The 10,000-nt window shown below is 34.1% G+C and overlaps 1 protein-coding gene across 6 annotated transcripts in view; it reads left to right on the forward strand.

Moving 5' to 3' along the window:
* LOC135205591 (tyramine receptor 1-like) overlaps positions 1–10,000 on the forward strand; it is a 294,701-nt gene that overhangs the window by 139,159 nt on the left and 145,542 nt on the right. For all 6 annotated transcript variants that reach the window (XM_064236355.1, XM_064236356.1, XM_064236359.1 and 3 more), the window contains one exon: positions 3,376–3,431. The gene's annotated coding sequence lies outside the window, so the exon portion shown is untranslated. The remainder of the gene's footprint in view (positions 1–3,375; positions 3,432–10,000) is intronic.

The following is a 10,000-nucleotide window of genomic DNA, read 5'->3' on the forward strand; positions in this document are numbered from 1 at the left end:
TAATAATGATAATAATAAAAATAATGTGGCGCCGTGACAGAGTGGGGTAGTTCGTCAATGGACTGGTTAGCCAACATTGGGGCTGGTCAGTCGTTGGATGGGTGACCGCTCTCCTCGGCGTTGATTCCTTGAGAAAGGATCTTTGCCATAATTTCCTCAGTCTACTCAGCTGTAAATGAGTACCTATCCCTGATGGGGTAGGGTCCAGCTATGGGTTAAATAGCAAAACTCAGCAATGATGTTAAGAAATGAAGGAATAAACGATAACGACCTAAATGGAACCTCTGGCAACAGAGGAGCTTCGTCCGGCAGCTAGGTATTCAATTCAATAGAGGGGAAGACGGTCAGGTACTTGGAGGTCGTCATCCATCAACTCACCACCACAACGACAGTAACCAACAGCCTGAGATTGGAGCTACAGAAGCAAACCAAAGGAAGAAATGGACAAGAGAAGAAAATAAGGAAATATGGAGATGCTACATCAGAAGCAACCCGACGGAGAGATGATATAGAAGAAGGTTGGTCAACATCTGGAATGAGAGGAATAACACCCCCCAAACAGAGCAGAGGCTTGCAGACCAAGTATGGAACATAAAGAAAAACAACTGGCTCTCCCCAACAGAAAGAGAAGAACTGGAAAGGGAAATGTCACACGACAACGAATTACACGAAGACGAACTAAGAGACGATGCCACAGAAGACGACAAGGAGGATGAGGTATCAAACAACGACACACGAGGAAACACCAACAAAGTAACAGAGAGGACGGAATGGGTAGAAAAGATTAGACAATGGATGGAGCCAGATACAGAGAGAACAAAGATCCCCTCCATGAAAGCCTACAACACCAAGAAATTAAGGGAGAAAACAAGTGCGGTCAATGAAATAATGGGAATAATACTCACCACCAGTATCACAGAAACAAATAACTTGGCATATGCAGGAGCAAGATTAGTAGCAGAACTGATGGGGATTCGAACACCAAACAACAAACCAGCACAACCAACCCAACAGAAACCAAAACAGCAACCTCCTTGGAAAAGGCGCCTGGAAAAGCAAATCATGGTGATGAGATCTGACTTGAGTAAACATCTCTCCCATATGTAGGAAGTGCAATACGAAAAATGAAACCATAAACTACATAGCAAGCGAACCAGTACAAAAAGAGGCATGATTCAGTAGCAAAAGCCCTCCACTGGAGCCTGTGCAAGAAGCACCAGCTACCTTGCAGTATTAAGTGGTACGAACACCAACCTGAGGGAGTGATAGAAAACGATCAGGCAAAGATCCTCTGGGACTATGGTATCAGAACAGATAGGGTGATACGTGCAAATAGACCAGACCTGACGTTGATTGACAAAATCAAGAAGAAAGTATCACTCATTGATGTCGCAATACCATGGGACACCAGAGTTGAAGAGAAAGAGAGGGAAAAAATGGATAAGTATCAAGACCTGAAAATGGAAATAAGAAGGATATGGGATATGCCAGTGGAAATTGTACCCATAATCATAGGAACACTAGACACGATCCCTAGATCCCTGAGAAGGAATCTAGAAAAACTAGAGGCTGAAGTAGCTCCAGGACTCATGCAGAAGAGTGTGATCCTAGAAACGGCGCACATCATAAGAAAAGTGATGGACTCCTAAGGAGGCAGGACGCACCCCGGACCCAACACTATAAATACCACCCAGTCGAATTGGAGGACTGTGATAGAGCAAAAATAATAATAATAATAACTGAGAAATAATTACGGCACTGAAGTTATAGCAATAAATTTAAATTACCATTTATTTTTGCAAAACGAGATTTCATCGCAAGTTTACAAATTACGGAGGACAGGCCCAACCAGAGACAATACTATCATCCTGTTTCGCTGGTTCCATAAATCTTTCTCTAGCGGTGCTATGAAGCATGAAATAATTTAACAAAATCACAGAAAAAGGCCTTCGTGGCATTTTATCTAGGTCAGACTTAAATTCTAAACGTAATAAATTTCTTCTGTCAATGGAACAAAAATTATTCATGTCTTGAAAAAGACTTTGATAAATAAATAATAAATAATAATAATAATAATAATAATAATAATTAAGAATAATAATAATAATAATAATAATAATAATAATAATAATAATAACTGAATGTTATAGCAATATTAAATTACCATTTATTCTTGCAACCGATTTCATCACAAGTTCACCGCTTACGAGGACAGGCCAACAGAAGTAAATATCATACTGTTTAGCAGGTTCATATAAGCAGATGAAATTGCACCAAAAACTTCAAGTCCTTCCTGTCATCACTGGAAGTGTTTTGAATGTAAAAAAAATAGAATTTCACGTACGCTATTCATAATATATAAGCTAATGTTGTTGAAGAAATGTTGAACAAATGTTTCAATTAAATTTTTTCCAAAAAATGCAAATCTTGTAAGCAAGGGTTTGCTTCGCCTACATAAATACATTTGGTGTCACGAATATGAGGTAATATTTCATGACGGCGTTTTTAATTGGCAACAAAAATGAGTATGTCAAATAAGTGAAGTTTTATTGTTGAAGAAATATATACAATATATACAATATATACAGGATATACGAAAGCTTCTGATAAGAAATATGTTTTTCTTCATAAACAGAAATTATCATTTTCATGTGAGTTACAAATTGTATACCGAGGCGAATGTTCACTGCGCTGTAATAGTTCCCCCAAGGAAAACAATATTTCAGATTCCATGTTAATAAATTGGTGTATAATCCAACTAGGAGACATTTAGAACGGTCTTCGTATTCAGCCATACGGAGGCAATGTGTTGCAGACCTCAAAACACATCTTTGAAAACAAAATGACAAAAACGAAATCCAAAGAACTTTTAACTGACTGAATTTAACCTTTGGATTTTCTACTATAGTCTTGAGATTTTTTTTTTTTTTTTTTTTTTTTTTTTTTGCTAATTTACGTATATCCATTTTTATACTTGTCGTAATATTATTTTCATTGCAATTATTCAAGAAATTTTGTTTACTTGAATTAAAGTTGTCCTCCATTGCTTAATTCGGTTAAACCTCCGATTTCCTCACGCTTTCAATCATAATTAATAAATCCTTGGAGGAATGAGAATAATTTCTCCACCTGTCCATTTTCGTGGGTCTATTCCCCCTACCCCCTCCCCCCACCTCTCTCTCCTCTCTCTCAATCTGCCTACTCACCTCTCTTCTCTCTCTCTCTCTCTCTCTCTCTCTCTCTCTCAAAAGTCAAAGGATAATAACAAAACAATCATAAATGTTTTTTGAAGCGAATGGATATCAAGATAGGACTGTTATGAAATGAAGATCATTTATCATGAACATCGGTTTTCTAATGATTTTTTTTTTTCAGATACGGAACTCAGTACCCGTGGAAAATTCATAATGATGAACGACAACACTGAAATGGTAAGAATTCTCTCTCTCTCTCTCTCTCTCTCTCTCTCTCTCTCTCTCTCTCTCTCTCTCTCCAATATCTTAAAAAGATATTTTCTTAGTATCAAACCAAAATATACTTTCGGTTAATATGCTTGGAAATCATAGGGAAATTAATACTTATCAAGGAATATTAAAGAAGAAAATTTGCTTGATATTGAGAGCAAAAAGTAGAATAACAATCGATTTTGTGATAAATTTGACACTGAATCTTACATTTTGTGATGGGATGGCGGACGTCCTTATTCACAGAGTTTGAAATACATTTCCGTGTATGGATTTTATGTAAATATACACACAGAAAACTGATTGAGTAGCTTTTTCCTAAGTTTCTGGTCTCTCATACATATTTTGTGTATAGATGATGCATGCATAATCTCATAAATTACTCAGACACACGCGCACACACAGATATATATATATACATATATATATATATATATATATATATATATATATATATATATATATATATATATACAAATATATATATATATGATATATATATATATATATATATATATATATATATATATATTATATATATATATATATGATTTATATATACATAGGGCAGAGGGAAACGTCCATGGTAATATTTTTTTATATTAGCTATATATATTATATATATATACATATATATATATATATATATGTATATAAAAATATATATATATATATATATATATATATATAATATATTAATATAAAATATATATATTATTTCATATAGGGAACATAGGGCCAGAGAAACGTCCATGGTAATATTTTTTTATTTTTAGCTAATTCTATATAATAAAATATATAATATATATATATATATATATTATTTATATATAATATAATATATATATTATATATATATTAATATAAATAATATAGTATTAAATATATAATATATATTATTCATATTGACATAGGGCAGAGGGAAACATCCATGGTAATATTTTTTTATTAGCTAATGTTTAACACATAATATGTCTCACTCACAAAGCTGCAAATACATTAAACTAGGATAATGCAAAGTCTTAAAATAGCTCCGAAAATAAAATACTAAGTTATAAAAGCAAACAAATAATAACTGGAGAAAAATCGTTACGAGTTGGACGAAGTAAAAAAAGCTGAGTGACAAACAACACAGAATTACAGGCTTGTGTAAACTTATGGCTGGTAGGGAGTTATTGGGGTGGTTTAGTTATTCAACTTTGGTACTAGCAGTTTAATATACAGTGATTCAAAAACTGGCAGCAAAGAATGAGGCACTTTGGAAAGTATTTAAAAATGTCCAAATCCAATGTAAGTTTTACACCTTTTGAAGTTTTCTCGAATATACCAGAACTCTGGATTAAATCATTTGCCTCTGGTACTATAACTTTCAGCGAGCGTTGTTAGGGCACCACGTACAGTGGTGCTCAAATCTCGTGCGACATGATTCTTTTCGTATCGTCAAGATTCTCAGACTCAATGTGACGTTGCCAATTGGGGTTAAAAACTTTTTTTTTTTTTTTTTATCCCATACATGTCGAAAAATTTGCGAATTCACAGCTAGCCCAATTTTCCTTATGGTTATATAAATATGATCCCTTCTATGCATCGGTATAATTCCTAATCTTTGTGATTTAAACTGATCTTTTTTTTTCTTCTTTTTTTTGCGTTGCTTATTTCAAATTGCGGTGTGATAAGGTAAGTGGTGCCATCAATGAAAGCACGTTTAACATGCTCCTCGGATTGGTCAACATAACTACGTCTGCAGCATTATGACAGTAGACCTAATAACCTCAGCAGTCATAACATTTTCAGAGTAGGAATGTGAACTAAAACAAGTTTTCTTTGAATGTTGAAGTTTTCGGCTGTGTTTAAACTGTCTGTATATTGCAAAACGTGTTATAGGCCTAAAAAATTAATTTAAGCCTTCTGAGATGTAATATGTTACTAATGAATTTACTTGTAGAGATTACCTGTTCGTTGAGGAATACAATAAGAATATGAATTACAAGCAGTTTTCTTTGAATGTTGAAGTTTTAGGCTGGGTTTAAGCTGTCTGTATGTTGCAAAATGATTTATAGGAAGGACTAACAAAATAAGCTAAGCCCTCTGAGATGTAATCTGTTACTAATATTTTTATTTGTAGAGATTACCTGTTCTTTGAGGAATAAAAGACGATGATGATTTTGATTATATTGAGAAGATTGGAGAAACAAATCCCCAGTTATGTAAATGTACATAAATTTCAGTTTTAAAAACAGCAAAGATAGCTTTCGGGAATCTGTACGGTTCCCCTTATCCCCTAATTGAGAAGATTGCTATTAATGGAAATATCATAAGTATTAATATGAAAGCGTATGGAACACTTGTTTTTCAACTGGTTTAAAATTTTATTTTCTTAAAAGTTCTTCGGCTCTGTTTTGGTGTATAATTTGTTCTTCTATAAGGTAATTTGAAGTGCAAGAATGTTATATAACCTCATTCGCTTTCTGGCCAGAAATTGTTAACAGAGTGATGTGAATGTTGAATGTAAAGTAAAGAAATCTAACACTTAGGCCTAGGAGGAATATCTGGTTTTGATAAAAGAATAATTGTATAGGCGAATATTTGCTAGTATGCCATCATTAAAATATTTAAGAAATATAACAAACAGTTATGTATGAAAATCCAAATATTCCTTTAACACATATAAAGTGAATGTTTTCAAGATCATTTCATTGTCGCTGCTACTCATTGTAGACCTATTTAAGTTACACCAGATGGTTGTTGTTGCACCGACACTAATGATACGTCACACATGCTCCCCTCGCACGTTGATATCGGTGGGTGTATTCTACTTTTGTATATACATATTTACATTTTTTCAGCGTTGAGGTGTAAAAGCAATCAAATACGACTACCTTAAATTTATGCCTGCTTTGGAAGCATTATTTATGTTATGGCAATTTTTTCGCTTATTTTATTTAACATTTGAACTGAGGTTTGATAATGACTTCGTTTTGGTCAAATGCTTCAGGGATGTTTGAACGAAAGTTTTGAAAATGTTTCATGAGAGTTTATTCTCAAATTTGGCTACACGTGACATTTTTTCAGTTCTGAAATATATGAAAGATTTCACTCTTATGAAACATATTATGGCCTGATTATATGCAATAAATATGGAGCATCCAGGTTGCCAGTTAGTGAATTTTGAACGAAATCCTATGGAGTCAGGTCGCATGAGATTTGAGCATCACTATACCTCCCTTGACTACACCATAGGCAAGAAAATAGATCGAAGATGCTTGAAGTAACTGAGTCCCAATTTTCACTTTGCTCTTAAATAACGATTTAACTGTTAGATGATTAACTGGAGTTAATTTACAATGACATGTGGATACTGTTGAATTAAATAATCAAAGTACTATTAAAAAAATCACTTATCATGAATCATTAGGAGACTGGCAAAAAAACTTCACTTAAAGAACAGTAGGTGGCTGCAACTTGAGTCTAAATTTATAATTCAAAAATATTTGTATAAAAAAAGTTATTTCGTTATTAAAACCAGCCTAGCGGAAAATTAACACCCTATTGAAGAAAGAAAAAAATATATAATTTCAAATTACAACAACTATGTTTATAAAAATTTACATCTTGACCGATAAAGGTTGTTTTCTCGACTGACTATACAGATCTGGGAAGGGAGGCTGTCCCACCTCATCCATATCCCTCCTCACCACATACATCCATCTGATGTGCTGATGGCCCACACTCTTCCTCCCAATCACTGGCAAGTTCTTAGCTCTCTTGATTGATTCTACCTACTCTCTTCTTATCATTGGCTATAGTATCTTAGACGAGTTTCCCTGGGCTTTTCCTTTACATTGCATTTACCACACATTCTTCTTCTATCTTAATTTTCTCTCCTTCCAGTAGCGATATTCCAGAAATCCATCTTACCATCCTCATCTCTGTTCTCTCCAGCAGTCCATACTCTTTCCTCTTAAGTGTTCAAGTTTCTGCCCCATATAACAGTATGGACCTGGTAACTTGATAACTATTTTATAAATTTTCAATTTGAGCTTAAATGGCATTTTCTTGTCTAAATCAACTCCAGTAATTTCTTTCCATTTTTGCCACGCTTCTTCCACTCTTTGTCTCACTGCATTCTCATTACCTCCCTTCTCTGTTATTATTGATCCCAAGGAGTTAAACACATTGTTCTGCTTTAGCACTGTACCATCTTCCACTTGAATCTTTACTCCTTCATGTCCTCCTCCACTACTATTCATTAGATCTGTCTTTCCAAAGTTCACTTTCAGTCCTTTCTGTTTTTTTTTTCTTCATGATAAAAACCTTTCTTGCAGTTCTTTTGTGTCTGATATATATATATATATATATATATATATATATATATAATATATATATTATATATATATATATATATATATATATATGTATATATATATATATAATATATATATATATATAATATATATATATATTGTTATGGTTATGAATTTCTTTTCCAAAAGCCACAATAGATTATTATTGTTATTTCTCTGTTATTTTTAAAACAGATCCTCCGTTCAATAAATCAATTGCCAGTCCAGACAAAGATTTACTATACACAAGATGTCAGGTAACTAAACACTCAAAGGGAGAGACAATAAAAAAGAAAATGTCTAAATTTAACACTTAATTATTTATAAATAAAACTCAAAGAAATGTCCTCGAAAACCTGCTTGAGGAACTAGAAAAATAAGTACCCAAGCATACACAATAAATGCCCTCAAATACTTCAAACTCCTACCCAACTATTATACTGAAGAGTAAGAGAGAAATGTCTCAGTAGTAGAACGAAATCAACACTCACTCATGTATACACGATAGGCAGAGAAAAAGCCAGGAAACTTAACATTAATGACTGACTTTTCCTTAACACTAATAATTTACAAAAATAATTGAGATACACCTTAGCTCATCCAATCGATATTTGTTCATTCACCAAATATGGCGAAATTTCACTGAACTGCTACAGTCAGGGAAAACTGTCTACAAAGGCTCTCACAGGAACCTCCAGTTGATGCTTGGAAGCAATACTCGAACATTAGAGACCACTCACATAAAGGGGAAAGCAAATGCGGGCAAAGAAGGATGCTCACCTTTCTCTGGCCTCAGAGGGCCTCCTGACGACTCCCGGATGATACAGCAATGTACTCGTCGATGCAAGGTATATCTGACCTTGCTTACAGGGAGGCAAAAAAATAATGAAAACCCACAGATAAACTCGCCAGCAGCCAGGCATTTAAAAAAAAATAAAAGCGAACGTCTCAATGTCCTGTCCGTGGTCAGAAGGCAATGTTGCAGAAAACAGTGACGAAGAGTCCAGTATGAATTGGGGATGCTGAACCTCCCTTCAGAGAACGGTGACGATTAACCTTCGCATGATGAAATACTCCCCACATAGAGTAAGGGTGACAAGAAAAAACAGTGTAAAACCATTAGGCGAAAGAGGCAATTACTGAAGACGATCCTCCACTCGTAGAAACGTGAAAAAAAGGAAGCCAGCGGATGATTACAATAATATAACAACAAATACAAAACCCTTGAGGGGAGCAAAAAGAATCAACCAGCAGTTTCTGAAGATTTATGTAAAAAAGCAAAAATTTAACTAACGGTAAAGAGAAACCAAAGAAATATGAAACGATATTACAGTCTCCTCAAAGGAAAAAATAATTCACTATTTTTTTAAGGGCAAAAATTTATGTAAATTTAAATTACTCCTCTCAAAACTAATCAAATTTAACGAACCAATTGCATGAAAAATAAAGCATTCAACAAAATTATTTGTGTTAGGAAACAAGTATTACTAATGCTCAACTAAATGCACCTCAAACAAACTCTGCTAACATAAAAACAGTTTGCACAAAATATATGGAGTCCTAAAACAATGAAAGATGGTCATTTGTTCCTAAACTTCATCAAAGGACCTAGAAAGGACATCGGGTACAGTATTTGTATTACCAGCTATATGCTGTATAGACAAAGGATACTCCTGCAAAAGCAAACTCGAGCTCAAAATACGCTGATTCCTGCCCTTAAATTTATTTAATAATATTAACGGATTATGATCCGTATAGACCTTAATGGGCTCCGCAGAAGCTAACAAATAAACACCAAAATGAATGATGGCCTTGACCAAACACAAGGCTTCCTTCTCAATAGTCGAGTATCAGCATTCAGCTGATAACAGTTTCTTTGAAAAGAAAGCGACGGGATGCATAGTTCCTTTGCAGTCCTCTTGAAGTAGGACTGCACCTATTCCTGTATCATTTGCATCAGTGGATAAACAAAAAGGGAGAGAAAAATCAGGTGAATGTAATAAAGGAAAAGTTATTAGGGTAGATTTTAAACTTTCATATGCCCTCTGACACTCGCTACTCCACTTTAATAATTCAGTCAGGGGAGTAGCAAGGTCAGAAAAAAAATCTTTATAAACTTACGATAATACCCTACCATTTTTAAAAACCGTCTCACACCCCTCTTATTTTGAGGTGCTGGGAAGGCTGTAATCG

Source organism: Macrobrachium nipponense, chromosome 24, assembly GCF_015104395.2.
Source record: "Macrobrachium nipponense isolate FS-2020 chromosome 24, ASM1510439v2, whole genome shotgun sequence".
Taxonomy (NCBI): Eukaryota; Metazoa; Arthropoda; class Malacostraca; order Decapoda; family Palaemonidae; genus Macrobrachium; species Macrobrachium nipponense.